Below are 21667 nucleotides of genomic sequence, written 5' to 3'. Positions count from 1 at the left end.
TGTGCAGGAGGCTACAACAGACTAGGAATCGCTAGCACGAAGGGAGAGCGAGGGCTATGGCATGTGGTGTGCATGCTGTCGGAGTGAAAGGCATCTCGCACACCTGCTTTACGGCGGTGGCATGCCCTAAGCTAGCGTTGACATGGTGCAGCTTGTGGCATACCGCAGCGCAGAAGAAGGCATGCAACATGCTGCTGCTGTCGGCAGTGCGCATACCGCCAGCCAGGAGCTCTGCGGCCCCCTCGCTCTTCCAGCCTAACCATTTGCTGACAGGCAGCATGGTCGGGTGGAAAGTGCAGGGTAGCCGTTTCATGAGCTTTCACCTACTTGTAAGATACAGCTTCAGGAAAAGGGAGGAGGAAGACTGTTTATATAGACCATAAAATCGTATTCAAAATTGTTAAATCACTATGTACCAGGGACAGAGATATGCTATTGACAATACTATTCCAGGTTAGCAATTTATGACGGCAGTGCCGCTAGCGTAGCCTTCGTTCATGTGAATGATATTGTTGTGGACGGTTCCAGAGAAGTCACGGGAAGGTGATTATACAGGAGTTGTGACAGTAGGTCACAGATAAAGCACTCTGGTATGCTCCCACCCTCAGACACCAGGTCCGAAGACATCGAGAGAAGATATATAAAACTCCGCAATGGGAGAAAATGACCACGAGAGAAAGCTTGTTTGCAGAGATGTGACCCACTGCAGGAGGAACGTCACCGAAGCCCATTTCAGAATTAACTTCTGACCGTGCCCCGGATACCAGAGCGCCCGTTCACGTGCCTGAAACTCTAAAGGACAGAAAACAGCTCATTTTCTTCAATACTGATTCATAGGACTAAAAGGATATAAGAGCCTCCAAAATTGTTAGAGACTTACTGACATCAGGCATTGCACGATCTCACTCGTGTGCCTTCAGCGAGGAAGCAGCCGATGCTGACAGGCTGCCAGCTCAGGGGCTGGCTGCAGCGACTGTACCCTTCGCTGGAGCTGCAATGAAATTGTGTGTCGGAAATGCGTTATCACTTACCTGATTCATTTCAGCCTTTTTAAGTCCAGCTTTCATTTCTTGGGGTATGTCAGAGCTCAATGGACCCAGATCTGGAGGAGACAAGAAAAAACAATGTTTTTGCCTAGAAATGCCACTTCACATGCAGGATGAGACAAGCTGTGTGAGCGAGATGGGGACGTGGATATGGTGCAGTCATGCACTCCTCACCAGGACGAAAGAAAGGATCGGTCTGTACATTACTGAGTGAGGGAAGTCCGTCGTTTCTGAACCAGTGACCTCAGGACCCAGATGGTCTTCAGTACCTGCACTTTCCTCTTTCCCGCGGTAATGAGGGTGCCCATGCTGCGCTCTGCGGGCCTCTGCCCAGGCAGACTCGTGCGAGGGAAGAGATGAATTATTTCCCCACGAGAGTCTCTGCCCCCTTGGAGACACTCTCTGGGACTGAGTCTCGTGCCTGCCATCGCCAGACAGGTGCTCACGGAAAATACCGAAGCCACTTACAAGTGCTGAGAAAGATTTATTCTGGAGATGTGACCCACACTCAAGGAAAAGGCAAAACCTGCTGTCCATTTGCTCCAGCATATGATGGAGTGACATATTAAACGGGGAGAAACGACTGAAAAGAAAGGATTTCTGTGTAACTACCTTAGAGCTGGCAGATTTTATTTCAAGAATACCTCCTGCATTTTTGCTCCAAGTGCAGCAAATTGTTATGCTGACTGGAGAAAAAGCACTTCTAAAGGCACACTGGAAAAATCATGGATGCAGTGACTATCATGGTGTGGAAAACCAGGCAGGACTGTTTTGCTCATCCACTGCCTCGCATTGCCAAGCAAGCATCTCTCCGCAGCACAGTGCAATGCTGAGGCGAGGCACCAGAGCCTGAACCAGACCCGAGCCAGTCCAGCTGTGTGGACACAAGGCCCTGCCTTGTCAAAAAGGATACATCAGCCCAGCTGGAGCCGCAGGCTGGTTGAGCAGTGCTACTCCCACCGCTCAGGAAAACATCTATGCACAAAGCTGGCTTAGGCATCCCTGCGTTGCACTACTCCGAATGCCCAAAATTTCCTCTGGTAATTCTTGCATGGGGTCAGGCCCACTGTGAAAGGACAGCCTCTCAGCCTCTGCCATGCTGGGGCTGCCCTGCTCCTAGCCATCAAGTTAACTATAGAAGAAGAGCGAGCTGGTTTTGGTCCCTATTAGTGACTATCCAATGGGAAGCTGGGGGAGGGAAAAGGGGCATTTTAGCTCCTTTTGCAATACGTGTGTTCTTTTCATCATCTATTCCATAGGTGCAGCATATCCCGTGCCCTGGCGACAATAGGTTCTTGCAGCAGGGTTTTCAAAGCAATTTGGTTACTAGAGTTTGCTATTCTGGTGCCTCAGCTAAATCCTCATCCAAGACGAGGCTGCAAATTCTCCCTCTGAATAACGCAGCTAAATGGGGAGCCGTTTTTAATGCAGCAAGAGTGATGACGGGTGTGATGTGGGAGGAAGCAGTTATATATGTTGATTCTCCTAAAACAGACCAAAAGGACAAGCTGTTCAAGCCAATACTGCTCTGATCTATAATGAGACCAATTATATCTGAAGTTCCTTAGGTGTTGACAGAACGGGAACATTTACAACCCTGCATCTCCTCATTTTGAATTAGCTAACATGGACAGAGTGCCTGCGGCTGCCTTTTCCTCTCCCTCTGCTTAACCACTTATAACACTGCTGGTTGCCTCTGGTGCACAGTTTGCAGAAGTAAATATGTCAGTATATATTGGAAATTCAAGGCCCTGACTCCTTTCACATACAAACAACTCGATACCAAAATTCAAATTAAACAGGAGGGGCAAGAAGTGCTGTCAGTGCGAGCCTGCCCGGCTGACTCCTCTGCAGCCACAGAGCCGTGCCACCTCACACCAGCTGAGGATCTGGTGCTCAGTGCGTAAGAAGCTGGCAGGCTGCCTCACACTACTCGATCTTAATTTGATGCTTCTGCTGTCTTTTCTACCTCGCTTTCTTCTGGAGCTGTCTCAGCAGGCTTGCTCTGGCTCAGGGTTGCCTCTGTTACAAATGCTGACAACTCCTTGTAAACCCTATTACTCTTCCTAGCCCAGGCACCTACAATGCAGCAGTCCAACATTTGCTCTGTTTATCAGCTGATGCATCCTAAGCTCACAGTATCTTACTATGCAAAGACAAGACTCTAAATTTTTCTCTCTACCCTTCTATGGTAGTACACTTTTTTCATGAAATCTAGTTGATTTTTTTTAAATGACCACTGATTTGTCTGTCAGCCCATTACTGCTACAAAAATGTTGCCTTTCTTCACTATGTTTCAGAGTCATAGTTTTCTGGATCAGATTTTCTTTTGTCTTAACCCAAATTCAATACCTCAACGTAACTGCTTGAAATATAACCAAACACGATGCCTCAGCATTCAGCACTGTTTACAGTGTATGAAGAGCAAGAGAAAGAGAGAGGAATGAAGGCAGAAGGATTTGAGTTGGAGAGCCAGGGACTTGCTGCTGAGAACTTGCTCTGTTTATTACACGTAACTCATCGCCCCAGAGAGGAGGGAGGCCATCACATGTCAGGCTTTCACTATAACCCATATAACCTGTAACCAGCTGGCGTACCACTGATGCTGTGTGGCTTGATAGCTGTCTGTCACCCTAGCTTTACCGACTAATATTTTATTAGACACAAACTGAACTTCTGACAGTGCCTCAGGCTTTTGCTCAGGCAACGGCCTGTGGCCACACGGGCGAGTGAGGACCGAAGGCCTCCCGGTGCGCAGGGTCCTGTAACACCACTGTCCTCGTGCTCTGGCTAGAAACGAAGGTCCTGAAAAGAGAGGAGCCCCTACATCAGGACTGTGGCTGCTGGGTAACCTCCCAGAGACTGAAGCAGCATGGTTGTACTCCTGCATTAGTCAGAAGAAAGTGGAGGTGAAGGATCTCTCCTTCCATTGATGTGGGATTTCTTGGGAAAAGAAAGCAACACGGCATGTGAAAATCGGCATCCTCTCACTTTTCTCGTCCCTTCCTGGGTCAGATGTCTAGAGAGGGCATGCTGTGTGCTCAAGGAAGAACTGAGACAAGAACCATCTTAGGCATTAATAAAAGAGGGGGGGGGGAGAGAGAGAGAGCGCGCGCGCGCAAGAGCTCGCAATGACAAAGTAACATCTTTAGATTCTTCATCTTCTTCCTCTCTTCCCCTCCCACATACTAATCTTGTATTAGGTTTTCCAATAAAATCAGATATTTTTTGTCCCCTACAGCCCAGCTCTCCAGACACAACACTCAGTGTTTTTGATGATCTCATAGCAGTCTCCAGAGTAAATGATAATTGCTGCAGAATTCACCATTTTTTGCTAGAATAATTCCCTTGTTTCTCAGCATCCTGGCAATCAGATCATGGCTGTAAAGTAGCACAAGGACTTCAGTGATTCTACCCCTCTCACCTTGCACTCCAAAGGTGCAGCTCTGTTGCCAGAAGGGCAGAGCCCTCTTTCTCTCTGTATCCCCATTTATGGCATCCCATCCCTTTCTGTCCTGCCTAGCTGCAAGTAGGGAGTACAAAACTGGTAGCAGGAAATTAAATTTGGGTGGATATCTCTTTGTTCCCACAGACAGATACACAAGCTAACTGTTGTACTTCAAAACTACTTTTGAAAATACAAAATTATGAATATTATTTATATTACAGTTCTTTAGTTTTAATTTTAATTAGTTCTTAAAGCATTAAGTGTTCCTGGGCATTGTTAACATCTAGGAGGATCTGACTGGAGAGAAGAGGTGGTTGTCCTCCAATGGGGATGAATTCACTTTACTCTCTTTATTTAGAATGATGTAGAACCAAGTCATGGATCTGCCACCTTTGCACTTTGCAAGAATGCTAGTATAAATCTAAGACGAAACAGGCTAAATATGCCTGTTCCTCCTGATTGATTGTCAGTCCATGAGAGTATCAAATCTTCAGAAAAAATGAAGAATCTATAACAAAACTTTGCTCAAGCTATCTGAGATTCCAAATACTTTATTTTCTGAGATATGAGAAGGATACGTTTATACATTCCAAATTGCATCAATTTAGCTATCAATTTTACTAATTAGTAAAATAAATTTAATGTACCCCAAGATGTGCATTATTCAGTCAATGTCGAATGAGGCTGTCAGAGAAACTGTTCCAGTTCATTGACACATTAATTATACCTTTTCAGACTGCAACAATTTGGACTGAAATTTTTAAAAAATTGAAAGTTTTTCAAATTTGAAATTTCCGAGAACCTTGTTGGCTTGATATTTGTTACAATAGTAGAAATCTTGGATCAGAGCTGCAGAGTTTCTCTCTCTCGTCTTTCTTCAGCCACAGGCAATGAAGGACCAAATAAAATGCTGATCATAGGAAACTGATTGGAAAGTTATGCTGGGGAAGTAGCAGCTCCCTAAATACGTCACAGTGTGAATAGGAGCACTGGGTGAACCATTGTTTTTTGGTTCATTGGTCAAACTAGAAAACAAATTACATCTGGCTTGACCCAAAATATATTTATATTTTTCCCGGTGAAATTAGCATTTAAAAGAATGGTTTCTCTTGGGCAAAACGATGACTTTGAAATTGAGCATGTTAACATTTTTGTGGTTTCCTTGAACTTTTAAAAGTCAACAGGAAGCAGGAGATCAGTGTTTTGTTCGGGGTAGATCTATCCAGTGGGAGGAGGTTGGCGGGTGCTTTTGCTTCAGCTCTGGCTGGTCTGCCCTGCAAAGCCACACAGGCTCTGCTATGCTTCCCCACATAAATCACACATGTTTCTCCCTATAGTTTCACTCAATAAACAAAATGCTTTGTCCTCATCCTCTTTTCCAGGTGAATTAGCTATTTTTTCATCAGCTCAAACATACTGTTTTTTTAAAGGTGGGAAAGGGTTTTACACTGAGCATGTGCTAAAGACATGGAAGGAAGGTAAGCTATGCAGGCGGCTTCACCTCAGAGGGTCAGCTGTATTCAGCAACATAGTAAATCATAAGAAAATGGAGACTGAACACTGGAAAAAAGTATTCGGTAGCTATTCTGGCAAGCCCTGTCCCTTGAGTCAAATAAGAATGGGTTACAACACTCTCAGCATAGCACAGGGAATAGTTAGGAATTTGCAGAAAGATGGGATAGAATATGTAGATCTTTGACATTTCACATCTATGTGATGCTATGAAATCCTTCTCTGGAACAGTTTAATAAGCCAGAATTAATATTGCACTTTCCCATGAAAACACAAGAGCATTTTCCTTGCTAAAGTTGTCTGGAAGAGAACTGTTCCCTCTGAACAAACCACAGGAGACAGCAAAAGCAGAAACTTTAGCCACATGATTTAGAAAGTGCAAAAATTAAATAACTTGTTAGTTTTTTGCCATGTGTCAAAGATGTATGAGGCTGTTCCTGAAAATAGCTTGCCTGTATGCTTTGTAACAGATGCTGGAATTTCCCTTCTCCTCCTCCACGCTCACTTCACCTCTAAATTCAAACACCAATGAGCACAATCTGTACAAGACTTTGATATTATAGTAAACTGCAGATAATTCCGTTCTCTGGTTAAAAATACGTTCAACTATCTTGACATGTATGTTGCCCACCTCGTGTTATACCTTGCTGTTACAGAATTTATAGGTTTTTCAGAAAAATCCTTTTTCCAAAGGGTGCTATAGGGTAAAGGCATACTGTTGAATAGCATCACTCATTCATTTAATTACTTCAAGGAACCTTTTAAAAATCCTACAATCCATTACACAGATATGAGTTTCTTCAATCCCATTGAGCACTGAAGCCAGAGAGGTGCAAATGACATACACGTCAGAAAATGAGGACATTTCTTTCACTGTAAGCACCGAACAGCCCCTCTGATTTACAGCTTTTCACTTTAATATTTACAGTGTTATTGCCATTTGTATTTTACTAGTGAATCCTAAATTTCTCACAAACTAGAAGAATTAATGTAATGTTAGCCAGCACATATAGTATCATACAGTTTCAAGCAATGTCTGTTAACTCTGGAGTAATTGTACTCCTCTGTCTTTGCCTGAGGTCTTCCCTATTCATTCTTGCAGTCACAAACTTCTGGGGTTTCCTTTCTCTAGACACTGACCAACTTTTTTACCTGATTGTCATTTAATAGATTGTTCAAGGGTCATGTACCATTGCCAGTCCCAGTCTCCAAATATAGTCTTATTCCTCAATCTCGTGCCTTGCATTACAGTTGTCACAACTCTAATCATGTAAGTATTATCAAACAGGCTCAAGGTTTAGTTGTTTAGACTGACCTGCCTATAAATGACTAATGGGATTAAAAATACATAGTTCATATGTGTCTTTCCTTAAATGTCACTACTACCTGCATTTTGGCTTCCCAGGAACGTGATTTTTTTTTCTTTTCTTCCTTGCAAATGGCTCTGCGTCTCTTTTGATGAAGGCAGCCTTTGATGCAGCAGCAGAGCCACGCACGCTGGTCTGCTCTCACCGTCTGCTATTCTCTGCTGTTATGAAGGTCACCAGACCTGGAACAGTATCATCAGCTAAGTCAAAAATAGCAAGTTTCTGAGATGTAGCTAGTGATACCAACAGCAAAACTCATGTTGCTTTTGTGGCCTGTAGTTTGAGCTGCACTGTGTATTTAAAAGATAAGAGCTAAGTAGTCAATGTATTCCCTGAGTCTTAGTCTATCTACTTGGAGGATTTACAGTAAAGCTACCACTTATTGCCAATATTGATTGACTGTTTTGATACTGATACCCACTTAAGACCAGCTGCTGCATTCACATAAGCTGTCACAAGACACCAGAAAAAAAATGTCAGTCTCTGTCAACCTGAGCTGGATGGTAACCAATAACCTAAATGTAGAAAACTGCGTGTTCTGACTACTTATCCCCTGTGCTGCTCAGGTCCTCAAAATAGCAGCTAAATGAGCTGGATGTTTAATAATATACCATTTCACTTGAGTGTTTGACTGGGCAAGGGAACTTGTGCCAATGAACTTAGGCATTTATTAAAAAATTCCCATGCAACTTTTAAATAGAAAATGAGAAAGGAGAAAAGGGGAAAAGCCTGTCAGTCTGTCAGACTACCTAACCTTGCAGCCCTGCTGTGTGGTCTGCTGGTCTTAGGCCAGCAATCAACATTTGAAGTTTTTTCTACATTTTTTTGTATTTTTATATATATATATATATTTTATATATATATGTAGTATTATACATCTATTTTGTATTATATAAACCATGAAGCTACAACTTGCTGTATCATTACTCCATGCATCTTCTTTCTTGAAAGTAGTTGCTAAAATACAGGTTATTATATGCACATTATGCTTACTAAAAAAAAATCGTTCTTTTACATGAAACCAGGAGAGAGAATCTTTCAGTCTAAGCAAGATAAGTAGGCAGCTTTATTCGACTGCTGCAGCTATCAAAAAATGGTGAATAGACTTACATACCTGATACAAGCTGGGAACTTCAGCTTCCTTTTGAAGCTAACTGGGATTTTCAGAAGAGTATGGGGTAACCTAGGAACACCAGCTGAGAAGACTAATATCCTGAGAAGGCATATGAAAAAAGACCAGCACCAGGCTTAACTTTCTAGGTTTAATAGGAGGCAATTGGTACAAACAGATTGGAAGTGACTTTAGAGTGTCTTTGCCTGCTAACTGCCTGGCATTGACGGTTTCATGGATTCATTGCTACCATTATTCATCTTCTGGAGAAAAAAAATTTTTTTTTAGCTATGTTGTTAGAGCGAAGTTTCCAAAAGTATTCAGTCATTGACTCAGCATCCAAGAGTTATCTTTTTAAGAAAAAATACCAAAACTCAACAAACCCTATTGACGAATATCCAAACCTTTTATGCTAAAAAGGCAAGACTAGGAAACTTTTCACAATTTCTAATGAGATTTTTTTCCATCTCTTTCTAGCAGAATTTAGGGTAAGAATGATTTTAAAATATCTTTGGTGAAGTTGTGTTTTAATAGAAAATCTGTCTTTATCTGAATAGTCATGCTCACAAAGAGTGATTGTTTTCATTGTGGCTACTGGGGTCCCAGCATGTGCTTTTTCCTCTTATGGCCTAATCCCTTCTCCACTACCCAATGAAGCATTCCAACAAAAGCTCTTTTAAGACACTGTGCAGCATATCTGGATCATGCTCTTTCATATTTTAGTCAGAGTTTTCTCCTCTACTCTGAATAAGCCTAATTTTAGTAGGAAAATAAAACTTAAGTTCCCACTTAGGTCTGCTGCTGTATACAAGTGAAGCTAGAAGGTGCATTGGATTAAGCTACCTAAGTTTTTATGATCTCTGATGAGATGTATGGCTTTAAATCTCAGTCAGACACTTTGCTTTGTATGTATCTTATTTTTCTTTATGGTTCATTCACTTACAATTCTTAAGCATCTAGACCGTCATCTGCAGAGCTTTGGAAGACATCTCTAATAGCACAACCAGTACTTTTGATGGTATCTTACTCTAGTAGCTTCACTGCTAAACAGCCATCTCAGCAAGAAAGGTTGTGTTTGGTACAAGCCACTGTGCAACTGATTGAGTTGCTTAGAAATGCTCTATGATACCAAGCAACAGTATTAAAATTGCTGTTGAATATGAAGTTGGGGAAAAGCAAAGGAGAAAGAAAAATGCTGCATCAAAGAATATTGTCATAACACTTAACTTGGAATGCAAACACAGCTTACATGAAAGCTTTGAATGTAGCTGATGTGGTCTTATATTTACATAGCAGTGGTCTGTTATAAACCTTCTCCCAGAGAAAAGCAAAATAAAATATCAGCATTATCTTAAAATAGCATTTTGTTGTTATTGTTCTTCAAAATGAATGTGAGTCTTAAATCCCCTGCTACCATACAGAGTGATCCCACTTTCCTGACCTTCCCTGGCAATACATATTATCTCAGAAATTTTACAGCATACCCACGGGAAGACCTTAAATTTGGATTTCTACTGCCTTTGTAAAAATGAGTATTTCCTATTTTAGAGACTTCATAGTATGCTGCATAGAAAAAACATGTGCATTTCATACTAGCATCAACAGAATATCTGTTAGCATCCTGCTATACATAGAAACTTTCAGAAATGTAGAATTCACCCTACTGTTCTCTGTGATCTGCATTAAATTCAGGCTATATCTCCTCCAAGATGCTGCACATCATCTTTCCTCCTCTCTTCTCCACTACCCAATTTCTTCCTAATTCTTCCATTGCCTTTGGCTGTAGCATTATAGATCTGTAGCTGTGGCTACCCTGAGAGTTTATCACCATGAGCCATTTACTGAACTGAGAGGTGTCTAGAGCAGCGAGGATGCACTTCTCTCTCAAACCTATTTAGCTCAAATAAGCATAGGTATATGTTGCACTTGACAGTTCAGGTTCTCCGCTTCTGCTGTTGCTGATCCCATGAATCACAGCTGGGCAGAGGCTCTGCCTAGTTTTGAGAAATCTTAGATTGTCATCTCTAGAAGACAAAGCCTAAAGTCATGGAACCGGCTGTCTGAGCGCTATTTCTATTTCCTCCTGACCCTCCCATACAGTCTTCAACAGACCTCTGTGAAAGGAGAAGTAACTCCTTTCAGTGCCATGGAGGTAATGCTGCTCTTCACTGACACATGCATGGAAAAACATCCAAATTCTCTGGCAATGTCCCTCTGTGCATTTCTATTCAAATGTGCAACTGAGAGGAAAAACTTCCAGTAGTGTGATAGCAAATACATTGACTGTACATAAATATAATAAACTTAGCATCTCCAAAACACTCTACATGAAGCAATATAACCTTTTCCATTAACCTGCCTCCTCCTATGTGCCCAGGAAAGAAGGTGGGTTTTGCAGACTATCCAGAAATGTGAAATCTGTGAAACCAGTGGAGGACCAGGCGCAAGGTCAGTGACCGGGTGCAGAGATCCTTGCCAGCAGTCCTCACCTCTCTCAGCCAGGAAGACTTTAGCTTGAGTCTTTAGTTGTCCACATTATCCATTGTTCCAAACCAGCCCTCAAGCTCCTTTTCTTTTCTGGGCTGCTGAAGGAGCTGGTGCACACCTGCAAAGGAGCCAGAGTGCAACGGAGTCATGCAACCAGACCCGCGAACTCTGAAGTGCTCCTGTGTCCACTAATACGGACTTAGAAGCACTACTATAGACACAGAACCTTAAATAACCTGGCGTAAATAACCCAAGCCACTCAAAGGTTTGTAAATTAAAACTGACCAACTGGATTCTCCTTGTGCTTTTGCACTTCACTACAAGATAGACTATATAGCGAGGCAGTGATATGCCTACAGGCAGGATCCACGTCAGGGTCGTTTGCTGTCTGAAGAATCTCTCTGCAACTAGATGGTGCCTGTGCCTGTACCTGTGCCAGTCCTCCTCAGCACAGGCGGGCAACCTGAAATCCCAAGAAATCTGTGCTTTAGTTGGAACTATTATCAAAGGTAGAGCAAATTTTCAAAATTAAGTTGTAAGAGGAAAGCCATACTGTTAGGACTGCTAGGACTGTGAAACACAAAAAAAGTCAGAAAAAGACCACGCATGGTCAGATTTGCAAAATCTGTAAACCAGAAGCATATGTTTATCCCAATTCATGGAATATACAGAGAAGGACTACTAGAATGCGTAAAATATGTGCAGTGCAGCCATGATAACAGTGACTCTTGGGTCTTCCTTTTTGGCTCCTGATCTGCTGTAACTGTTACACCTTCTGAACTGCATGGACATAGATGTTTGAATTTAACTTTAGAGAAGGGCTGTCAGAATCGTGTGATGTTTCAGAGTTTGACAGCCTGCACAATTCACGTCAGAAATTTCTTTTTCTGTACAGTAGTTGCTAACAGGAACATAACAGCCTCCTACTGTTTTTGTGCATGTTTAGTCTCTGAACAGCACGAAGACATTGATGAGTGATGAATAGAAGCCCCTTTTTTATTCCTCTGAAACTCTGCTAGTGTACTTTTACTTTAAATAAATGGGACTTTAAATAGGACAGTTTTTTCTCTGGCTGATATCCTGTGGTTAGTGAAGCTGCACACAGGATGCAAGGTAAATGGAAGAAGCTGGTCAGAAGCTAGATATAAGCATTTTTCATGCTACCAGTTCATTAACAATGTCAGGAGCATGCAATCAAATTATTGCAGCTTGATTCTTTTTTCCCCACCTAAAATTGTCAGTTACTTAAAAATAGATTTAAGTGCACTTGTCTAGGTCCAGATGGGCTCAGACATCTTCAGACTGAGGATACTTGATGCAAGTGTAGCCAAGGTCATATAAGAGAGAGACTTACCTGACAGGTCCATTCACAGTCCTTGCCTAGTCTGTACAGCTTCATTTAAGGACATAATGCTTTCTCATTTGAACTGAACAGTTTTTTGCATTATCTTATTAATATTTTCTCCTTTATTATCTTTAAGATTTAACTGGTCACAGGTTAAAAAAAAGGAAAAAAAAACAAACCTCCTAAGACACACTTTTTGGTCTAAAGTTTACAGAACCCTCTCATGGTCATTTTTTTGCAAGAACGGATACAGTGGTGAAAATATTTTTCTGACTCAGTTTGGATTCTGGGGGTGTTTCACCTACCTAAGTCGCAGTAGGCGATATCGAATCTCCACAGCTTAGATGTCTAAGCAGAAATTAGGAGACCAACCACTGCAGTCTGGTCCAGGGTGCAGTGGCAAAGCACTGTAGGTTAACTTGTGTCGTCATAGCTTTTTGCTGCAAGTGTTCTGCGGAGACTAAAGATTTCTCTCTCCAGGAGGGGGCATCCAGTAATGTTCAAAAGGATTGCGTTCTTCTTCAAAAGTCATTTGACAAAAAAAAAAACAAAAAAACAAAACAAAACAGCATAATCTCTTCTGAAAAAAACTAATGCATATACAAAAATTACACAAGCAGCTATGTGCAATACCCTGTTTTTGTATTACCTGACTATTTGGCTTTCTCTTCCCTACCTAAACCAACTCAGTTCTGACTGTAAAAGTGGACAATTTTTTTAACTGAAAGATGCTCTGAATTAAGCAAATATAAGGAAAGTAAACTTTTCAACTGTTTTTGTTTTTTTCCACTAAAGAGTATAAAATAAACTAGACCTTATGGGTTAAAACTTTTTATAAGATTCTCAGAATGATTTGCTAATAACAATTACAAGCGCACTGAAAAGCAGCAATGGCTGAATCAGAACTGTGAAGTCCGAAAGTCTCTGTCGGAATACCTATAATCTATTGCTTTGTGCGTCACTCCTGAAAAATTTGCCAAAGTTTTATTCTGCAATATAGCAATATGTTGGGGTTTTGGACCTTCAAACTTTTTTAGTGAGTGTAATGAATGCTGATAGCAGATTAATATCTCTAAAGTCTGCTCTGATGTTCCTTAAATTCCTTAGAAATATGGTGCCTAAAGAGTTGGCCTTGGCAGTTGTGTAAGCTACGCTCCCCCAGGGAGGACAAACGCGCAAGAGCTGGAGGAGCTGGGCTGGGAGGAAGGCCGTCACACAAACACCTGTGTTGGCAGGGCCGTGGTTAAGAGCATTTGCTTCTACCTTCAGGCTATAACTAAGCAAGGCAGCGCGGCACATTTTGTGACGTGGATATTTTTCAGCTCCTACCGCAGGAATGCAGGACCAAACAATTTCATTTTACTAGTGAAACTTTGATTTCCAGCAGTTAGGTGCAAAAATGGAAGCAAAATGATAGAAATGGAGGTTTGTTTGTTTTGTGTTACATTGGTTGCTGGAACTTTGGGTTTTAATGTTGTAAGCATTGCGGGAGATCATGAAAAGTCCCCATTCTGGAAAAGAAAGATACATCAAACCACTGTGTCTAATCACTTTTCCTCATCAGTCTTGCCTGTGACTGACATGACATTTTGAGTATGGCATAAATACATACTGCTCGTGTTATAAGACTCTCCATTACAATACACTTCGATATAAATCTGTTCTATCTTGCTTCCGTGTGCCATCAAAGCTCACGACACCCTTGTTATAACAACACCTTTCACAATATTCCAAAGTAACCTGCAGATATTGCTGTAAAGATTTACATTGGCTTTATTTTCCTGTTTTGCCAGAGTGCAGCCATAATATGATCATGGTCTCTAGATATGCAACTGAAGAAAAGGAGGTTTCCATTTTATTTCAAATGACTGAGCATTACTTAGTTTTCCAAGTCAGATTCTTTCACATGATTCCAAAAGCCAAAAATACAATTTATAAAACAGTTCAGATTGATGAATGGCCACAACATTTTTATCTACCTCATAACTTAAAAAGCGCAGTCACTTAGACCTAGATTGTGCAATCTTTATTTGTGTCCCACATATAGTCTAATTTGAAGCACGTGCATCTACTTAAGTGATCAGGAGGAAGTGTTAGGGCTCTGCCACCAAGTCTTTACATTCCCCTTTGAAAAATGAAGCTCTTGGCAATATCTCCCACCCGTATGCTTCTCATTCACTACAACTCCTAAAACAGTATTAGCCCACTTTTATGTCTGCTTGTGTAGTTATCCCAAATACAAACAAGATACAAATAAGAAACTTAAATAAGATTTAGGATAAAAAAAGACAGTAAACACATTTTTAAAGAAATGAATACATTTTTATCTATTTTGAAAATGTTTCCTTAAAAATGTTGATTGGTGGGCAAACCTTTTTTATGTGACTTTTTAAGAATTTCAGAGTTTGATAGGGGAGGAAAAGAAAGCAGGTGCCCTCAAACCCACTGAGCCTAAGAAGAGAAACAACATTCTTAAAAGAGCAGGGAAAATCTACTTTCATTCCTCCTGCCTTTTTTTCACAAGGAAAAAGCAGGAAAATGTTTCTGCTGCTTCTCCCATTTCCGTATCTGGGGCATGGGAAGATAGTGAGGAACACAGAGTGGAGTTTTGCAGGAAAACAAAGTCTTTTTTAAGACTGACATCTTCTTGCAAAATGTTCTTTAAGTGCCACAGAGTTCAGCGCTGGCCGCTCTAGCCCAGGTGTGTGAAGCAGCTTATGGCAGCAGCCCAGGCACAGGGCAGCATTTCCCAGCCCTCCCCAGGCCCAAGGTGTCTTTCTGAAAAAAAACCACCAGTCCTCTGATGGGCCCTTGCTGCGGTGCATCCGCATAATACAAATTAACATTTTGAGCTCTGTCGTTCCACGTGGATTGTCGCCCCTGTTTTAGGAGGAAGGGATCATCTGTGCAGAGGCTGCACTTGTTTGTTTGCTTGCTTGCTTTTGTGGGGAGTTTTTTGTTGTTGTTTTGGGGGTTTTTTGCAGTGATTTCACAAGCAGGCTTTTTCAAACTGAGATCTAACGATAAGGCATGGCTGCACTTCAGATGCAGACCTGCTGTCTGTGCTCCAGCTGCCCTCGGCCGGGGCGGGGGGGAAGGAGGGCACCCTCGCCTGCCCCTTCTCAGGGGTACCAAGCCAGCTCCTCAGAGACACAGGGCAGCCACATTTTCCTCCCGCTTCATCGTCCCCATCCAGCTATGATTTTCAATTATAGGGATCAGTGTAATGGTGCAGGTATTCATCCCAGGGCCAAGCAAGCTCTGTTGGCCATTTAAACTCCCTGTTATGTGGTGGCTCCAAAGAAGGATAAAAAGAGCCTCTTCTGGACAAAACGCCACACGGAAGGTGTACAAATGGAAATGCAATGCTGGTAAGAGCATGCAAAAGGTGCGACCCATACATGTTGTAGATAAAATGTCTTACAGGCATGCCATGGCCTCGAGGAACCATTGAGCTCTCACAGAGCCAAGTGACTGTGCTGTAAGAAGTTACTCTGGTGGTGGATTGCACCTTCAATTTACCCCGATGACGCCCCTTGGAAAGAGGTGCTGCATGCCTAGCTGCTCCAGCTCCAGCAGCAAGCTCTGACATTGGGGGCTGATCAGATCAAACACCTAATAGTGTTTTAACTCCCTTGATTGGTGGAGGGAACTAATGGAAAGCAAAATTGGAAAGTCCTGTTGTATCTTCCTCAGTGTGTAGCTACAGACTAGATTCTCTTCAGCAAATTTTCTCAAGCTGGCTGCAGTCTGGCAGACACTGGTTTGCCAGCATCACCCGAATCTTCTTTGATGGTACCAGAAGTCTCACACAGAAACATCAGGCACAGGTAAGCACTGAAGAAGGATGGGCACCACTAAGCCAGTTTAAAATATGCTGGAAATATTTCATGAAGTGCCGAAAGTGAGATTTACAGTCACCATCTATTCAAAAGTATGTATAACAATTCATACAGTGTCCTACATTAGATACTGGCATTTTTTTTCAACAGAGATCAGTCTGCTTTCACTCAAAATCTGTTCACTGCGTATGATCACATAGCATCTCATAAACAGCTCATTCCAATATGAGTTCTGTATGTTGGAAATGATGCATTAAACCTAATTTCACAGTATTCTGCAATACCAAAGAGACTTTTATTTGATTCTTGTTACTGATTTTTTACATGTTAATAGGGCTGAGTGTGCACAGACATGTCAGCATATAGGGTATGTATGTATATATGTAATGACATGGGGCCCTAAACAGGTTTTGAAATGTTTAGAAAAGACCTGAAAGCTTCATGGTTCACTTTCAAACCTACATAATTTCTTTTTTATTTAGAGGTCATGTTCTAGCTCAATCCCAATCATAATCAATCAGCATAAGCCCCAGATAAGGATTGCCTGACAGCTGGATATTAGAAGAAAGCTCTTCTTCATGCATGTTTTAAAAAATACACCATTAATCTTGCCATAAAATCTCAGTTAAATGATTGTGGAATATTACATCAAAGTTATCCAGTGATCAGCAATGTGGCTTATTTTCTGACAAGTACAACTTTGTCATTTTTATCTGACGGTCATCACAACTTCACACAAAAATAGCTCTCTTTTTTTTCTTAGCTCCCTTTTTCCCCCAGCTTGACTACAGTGCAGATTTGTATTCTTGGCATTCTCGTCCTGTTTGATGAGTTTTAGGAAAGTCCAATTGTTGTTTTGTCCCCAGAAGCAAAGCAAACACTGACCTAAACTGATAACAACACAATTTAGCTGCCCTATAAACAGTCATTTTAACTCTATGATATGTGGCTGCTGCTTCAACATTCAAGCAATGGAAATGACATCATTATCAGACAACTCTAGATGATGAAAAATGGCTTACATTAGGGAACACTCTGAACCCAAGAAATCTTTAGCTATCAGTCATCACCATTATAATGTACTTGCCTCTATCTGCAAATTTAGACCTAAGATGAGGATGAACTCGCAAGGGAAAGAAACACACTTTCCAAAGGATGTTTGTATAATTAAGCAGAAACACCACCACCGTGCATTTCTGAGGAGGATCTTTGCACAGAGCCCTACAAAAACCTGAAGGCTAAGAGGTTTCAGCCATGCAAGAAATGTAGCGACCCCATGCAATGTGCTCTTAGATGTGCACTGTGGCTGTTAAAATAGAAATTCGGCGTAATTCCTTTTTAGAATAGAATGTACTATTTTATGGCCAATTTCCCCTGTGGGTTTTTGTCTGCTGTAAATAGTGGTTTGCAGTGGTGTTGTACAAAAGAAGCATATTCTCTCTAGTATGTGTTGTTCCAAGGGCAACACCAAAGCCTTATATGTGCAACAGTGTAAGAGCTCTAAAGGACAGAAACTCGAAAGAGTTCTTCCAAAAGGCAGGAGCTGCAGGGGAGCTTGCATGAGTCGTGTTAAGATTACGTGACAATTCCCCACGAGCCAAAGAGCTACCGTGGAACGGGGAGGCCTATAAAGCAAGGAAAGCGATTTCAAACTGGATCTGAGCTGATTCAGGAGATGCTGCATCAGTTTGGGGGAGAACAAGGTGATTTCTGAACAGTGAGAGCAAAGCAATTACAGAAAGCAACAACCTGAGGTCCAGAAACCTGTCTAAAAACCGCTACCATACTACCTATTCTGCGAATCTGCCGCTTCCTGTCTGCCTCTAGCTGGGACAGATAAAAGGAAGCGTTAAAGAACGGAGAGAAGGCTTGTCTAGAGCATATCCGGGTCAGCCAAAACTCACGAATGTAGGAAGTCCTGGAAAGGCAGTCTGTTCTTCCATGTTAGTAAGGAAGAATTTTGATTTTGGAAAACTCTGAGTAACTCGAGCTTCCAGATTTTCAGAAAGATTTTAACTGCTGCCTATAGGGTAAAGCAGAGCAAATGATGCCAGCTTGCTAGAGCAGCAGTATGCTGTTAGGTTTCCTCACTGCGGGGCCTGATTTTTCCCCCACCTGCCTAGTGTCAGCTCTCCCTGCTGCACTGATGCCATGGGAGCAGGACTGTCTGCAGAGCGCTCCCTGCTATTACATTTAGCCTCCTGCACGCACAAGGGGTGTTTGAACACACTTGTGCCATAAGCGGTAGGAGGCTTCGTTAACTCTTTCCTCCTTTTGGCCTCCTTTTACACCATGGGAAACAAATCAAAGTTGGTGTCTCCATCACGTCTGAATGGCGTTACTGTGTAGGTGAGAAGAGAAGCTTTCTTCCTCAGCTGCTCCAAGGTTGTCTGTGCATGGGAACAGTGAAAACTGCTTGTCATTACCTTTTCAAGCGCCGTTCTGAGACAGGTACCTGAGCGCTGGATCCTGAAGGGGACTGACACAGCTGTTATAAACAGATCCACGCACTGTCCTGGCAATGAAATCCCAGGTCTCATGAAACTCCACGATTAAAGCAGCACTGGACACCATTTTTCAAAGTGAAAGAGTTCTTTAGCCAAAAGATTGCTTTCCTTCCAAAAAAAAGGGGGAAGAAACACCTTTTTGTCTTTACAAACCTTAGGCAAAATATTTTGTAAGCATTATCTGCTCTATAAATATAAAATCATTACTGATAACCTTAACGACTTACTTAGCCATCAGAATAAAGGTTGTATAGTAAAAAAAAGTCTATGATGTTTTTAATAAAGGTGTCAATAGCATGTTAAACTAAAAAATCCAAAAATTCATATTTCGTAACAAGTTTGTTTCAAATGTTGTCAGATAGAAACAATTTAGAAATTTCAAAAAGTTTCTTTTTTCTTCCTTCCTAGTGGTTTGAATGGAATTGCTGTATAGTCACGAACCCTAAACGAAGCATCATTCCTCTGCTACCCCCAGCTTCCAGAATCTTATCACATCTTCCTATGTTTTGCGTTCTTAAAGTCTCACCACCCAAGGCAGGAAATTACATGAGAATTGCAGTTGTTATTTGGGTTTTGCTTTGTTTTGATTTTTAAGAACATTTCAAGAATGTTTTTTATCCCCATGTTTATTAAGAAAAGCTTGAAAATGTGACTCATAGAGGCTCAGAAGCTGGCAACTAAATAAAAGGAAATACAGATTTACAGCTCCATTATTCTGAAACCCGTGATATGCATGGCAGGATAGGAGGCGAGAAGGCTGACGCATGATTTTTGAATGCGGGGGCTCTAGCTGGGGCTCAGTTTTGCAGCGCACAGCAGGGTCAGAGCATGTCCTGAGGATCTCACCTTCAGCCAGCCCTGGGGCCTTGGGCTCCCAAAATGGAGAGGGAGGCCTCAAACCCTGGGGCTGCAGCTGAGCCAAGCACTTTCAAAACAAACCCTTGTATTTATTTCAGTGTCTTATTTTTCTCTCCCGTAAACATCAGCTGAAGTTCTGCTCTGTGCTCAGAACAGGGAAGATTTGCCCCGCAGTCTTTACATACTGAGTTTTCTAACCAAATATAGATACTGACTTTCACCTACTTCTCATTACCATGGCACTTAAAGATCCTGTAACTTCGCAGTCGTAGTGTGAAGAAAACTCAAATAGGGAGCCTGAGAAGCAGACATGGGGATCTGCTGTGCTCGTGGCCAGGCTCCCCACCACCACCATGGCCAGGGTCACACAGCCCAGGCAGAGGCAGCGTGTTCTCCCTGCCTAGGTGAGAAGATATCCACAGTGCATGTTGCTGGGCAACCGTGTGCAGTAGAAGATAACTCACAGCTGCTGGATATTGTTAGCTTCCCTTCTCTCGCTGTAGGGCAGATCTCTAAGAAAGGGAGAGTCATTGCAAGTGCTGGTTTCTCTGCCTAAGTCTAGGAGCTTGTACTTTTGACAAGGCTTGAGAGAGAGACTGAAATGTGTGGCTCATTGCAAGCCCAGTGAAGGCAATGTGTGCCTTTTCCAGGGGCTTGGATCAGGCCCTAGGACTGTCATTTCAGGCTAACAACAAAATTGTCACTATCTAAAATGAGGCGCGGTGGCCTCTGAGACAGCCCCAGCACAGGGCTCCCATGAGGAAGGCAGAGCTCACCTGCAGGGATCAGCACCAGAGGATGCCGGAGGAGCAGGAGCTTTCTCTGGATGCCAGTATTGCTCAGAAATTAAACAGCGATGCTGCGGGTGGTGAACAGTGTGTCTATCATGGCCAACCCTTGGGAGAGGAGCCAAGTGGAGAAAAATACCAGAAGACCCGAGAAAGCCCATGGTCTCTGGTTACAACTGCCCAGTGAGATCAGAGCTCAGCTGAGGCAAGTTTACCTTTGGAGGGGACACTTGTCATGGAAACAGGGAATGGAAAACCGTGAGTTGATACCCTAAACCTGGTGTATCACTAGGGCTCGTGAGGAGAGGAGGCTCAGTAGAAGGGCAGAAGTATTGTCTCACTAAGTGGGGAAGTGAGAAATCCTCTGATTGGTGTGGTTTTCAAGACAAGTTAGTGAGAGAAACACAGACTGTAAGGTACACTAGCATTCAGGAGCAAGTTAATACAGATTTGTGAATGAAGCAGGAAGTATTGTCCATTTAGCAAAAACATGGAGCTCCAATGAGCAGCAAAGGGTTCAGAGAGGGTGGTGGAGAGGGGAGAGAAACCTGTTCAGTTGTATGGATTTAAATGACTGTTGCAATTGCTTTCTTGGTCCATGACATGCTTTCACATTGCCATTAGAATCCTAACTGTAAGAAATCTTTTAAGGGCAAAGATCTTAAAAGATATTGCTCCCTGGAAGAAAGGACTCTTCTGGCAGTGCCTTCAGTAAGTCTGAGCTCGTGCTTCTCCCACAAAGATGAGACCTGTCCCCGCTCAACCGGAGATCCATCCTGGGCAGTGGGGGTACACCAGGAGCTCAACCACCGAGAACAGGCAACCCAGAGGCTGCCTCTCACAACTGTAGTGACAAGTATTTCTCAGCTTGATGATGGAACAGAATTTGAAATTTCGCCAAGCCACATCTTGCCGATTCATCAGCTCAGCTTCATGGCATCATGGTGGGGAACCAACTCGCTTTATAGAAGCGCTTCTGTTAACCTCTTCTAACCCCGTCAGCTAGGAACGTTCCTTCAGGCTCCTCACCGGCAGTTAAACTCTCCTGCATCTCATTCATCAGAATGAGGAGGTTTCTGATTTCTTTCATAAAGCTATAATCTATATGGCACTAACAAAAATGAGACATGAGACATTGAGGTATGCATAGAGTTAAACAAGAACTGGGCTTTAATAAGTTTCAGCAAGGAGGCACCACTGAAGAAGAGAGAATAAAATTAATACATACTGGTATATACATACTCATGAAGCTGATGGAAATAGGGAATTCTGTGAACACAAATATGAAAACTATTGACCAGACCACTGACCACAATGGGATTATGACAATATCCATTAAGTAAAGAAGACCCACAA

General features: G+C 42.3%; 1 long non-coding RNA gene across 1 annotated transcript; it reads right to left on the bottom strand.

Annotated features, from left to right (window-relative positions):
* Positions 1–929: 929 nt before the first annotated feature.
* On the bottom strand, positions 930–11083 carry LOC135324164 (uncharacterized). Its single transcript, XR_010385511.1, has 3 exons — positions 10974–11083; positions 7393–7555; positions 930–1102 (listed from the first exon to the last, which is right to left on the bottom strand). It is a non-coding gene; the product is annotated as an uncharacterized LOC135324164 (long non-coding RNA).
* Positions 11084–21667: the final 10584 nt, after the last annotated feature.

Source organism: Dromaius novaehollandiae, chromosome W (genome assembly GCF_036370855.1).
Source record: "Dromaius novaehollandiae isolate bDroNov1 chromosome W, bDroNov1.hap1, whole genome shotgun sequence".
Classification (NCBI taxonomy): Eukaryota; Metazoa; Chordata; class Aves; order Casuariiformes; family Dromaiidae; genus Dromaius; species Dromaius novaehollandiae.
Note: the sequence above shows the minus strand (reverse complement) of the source record. Positions and strands in the feature narration are given on the sequence as shown.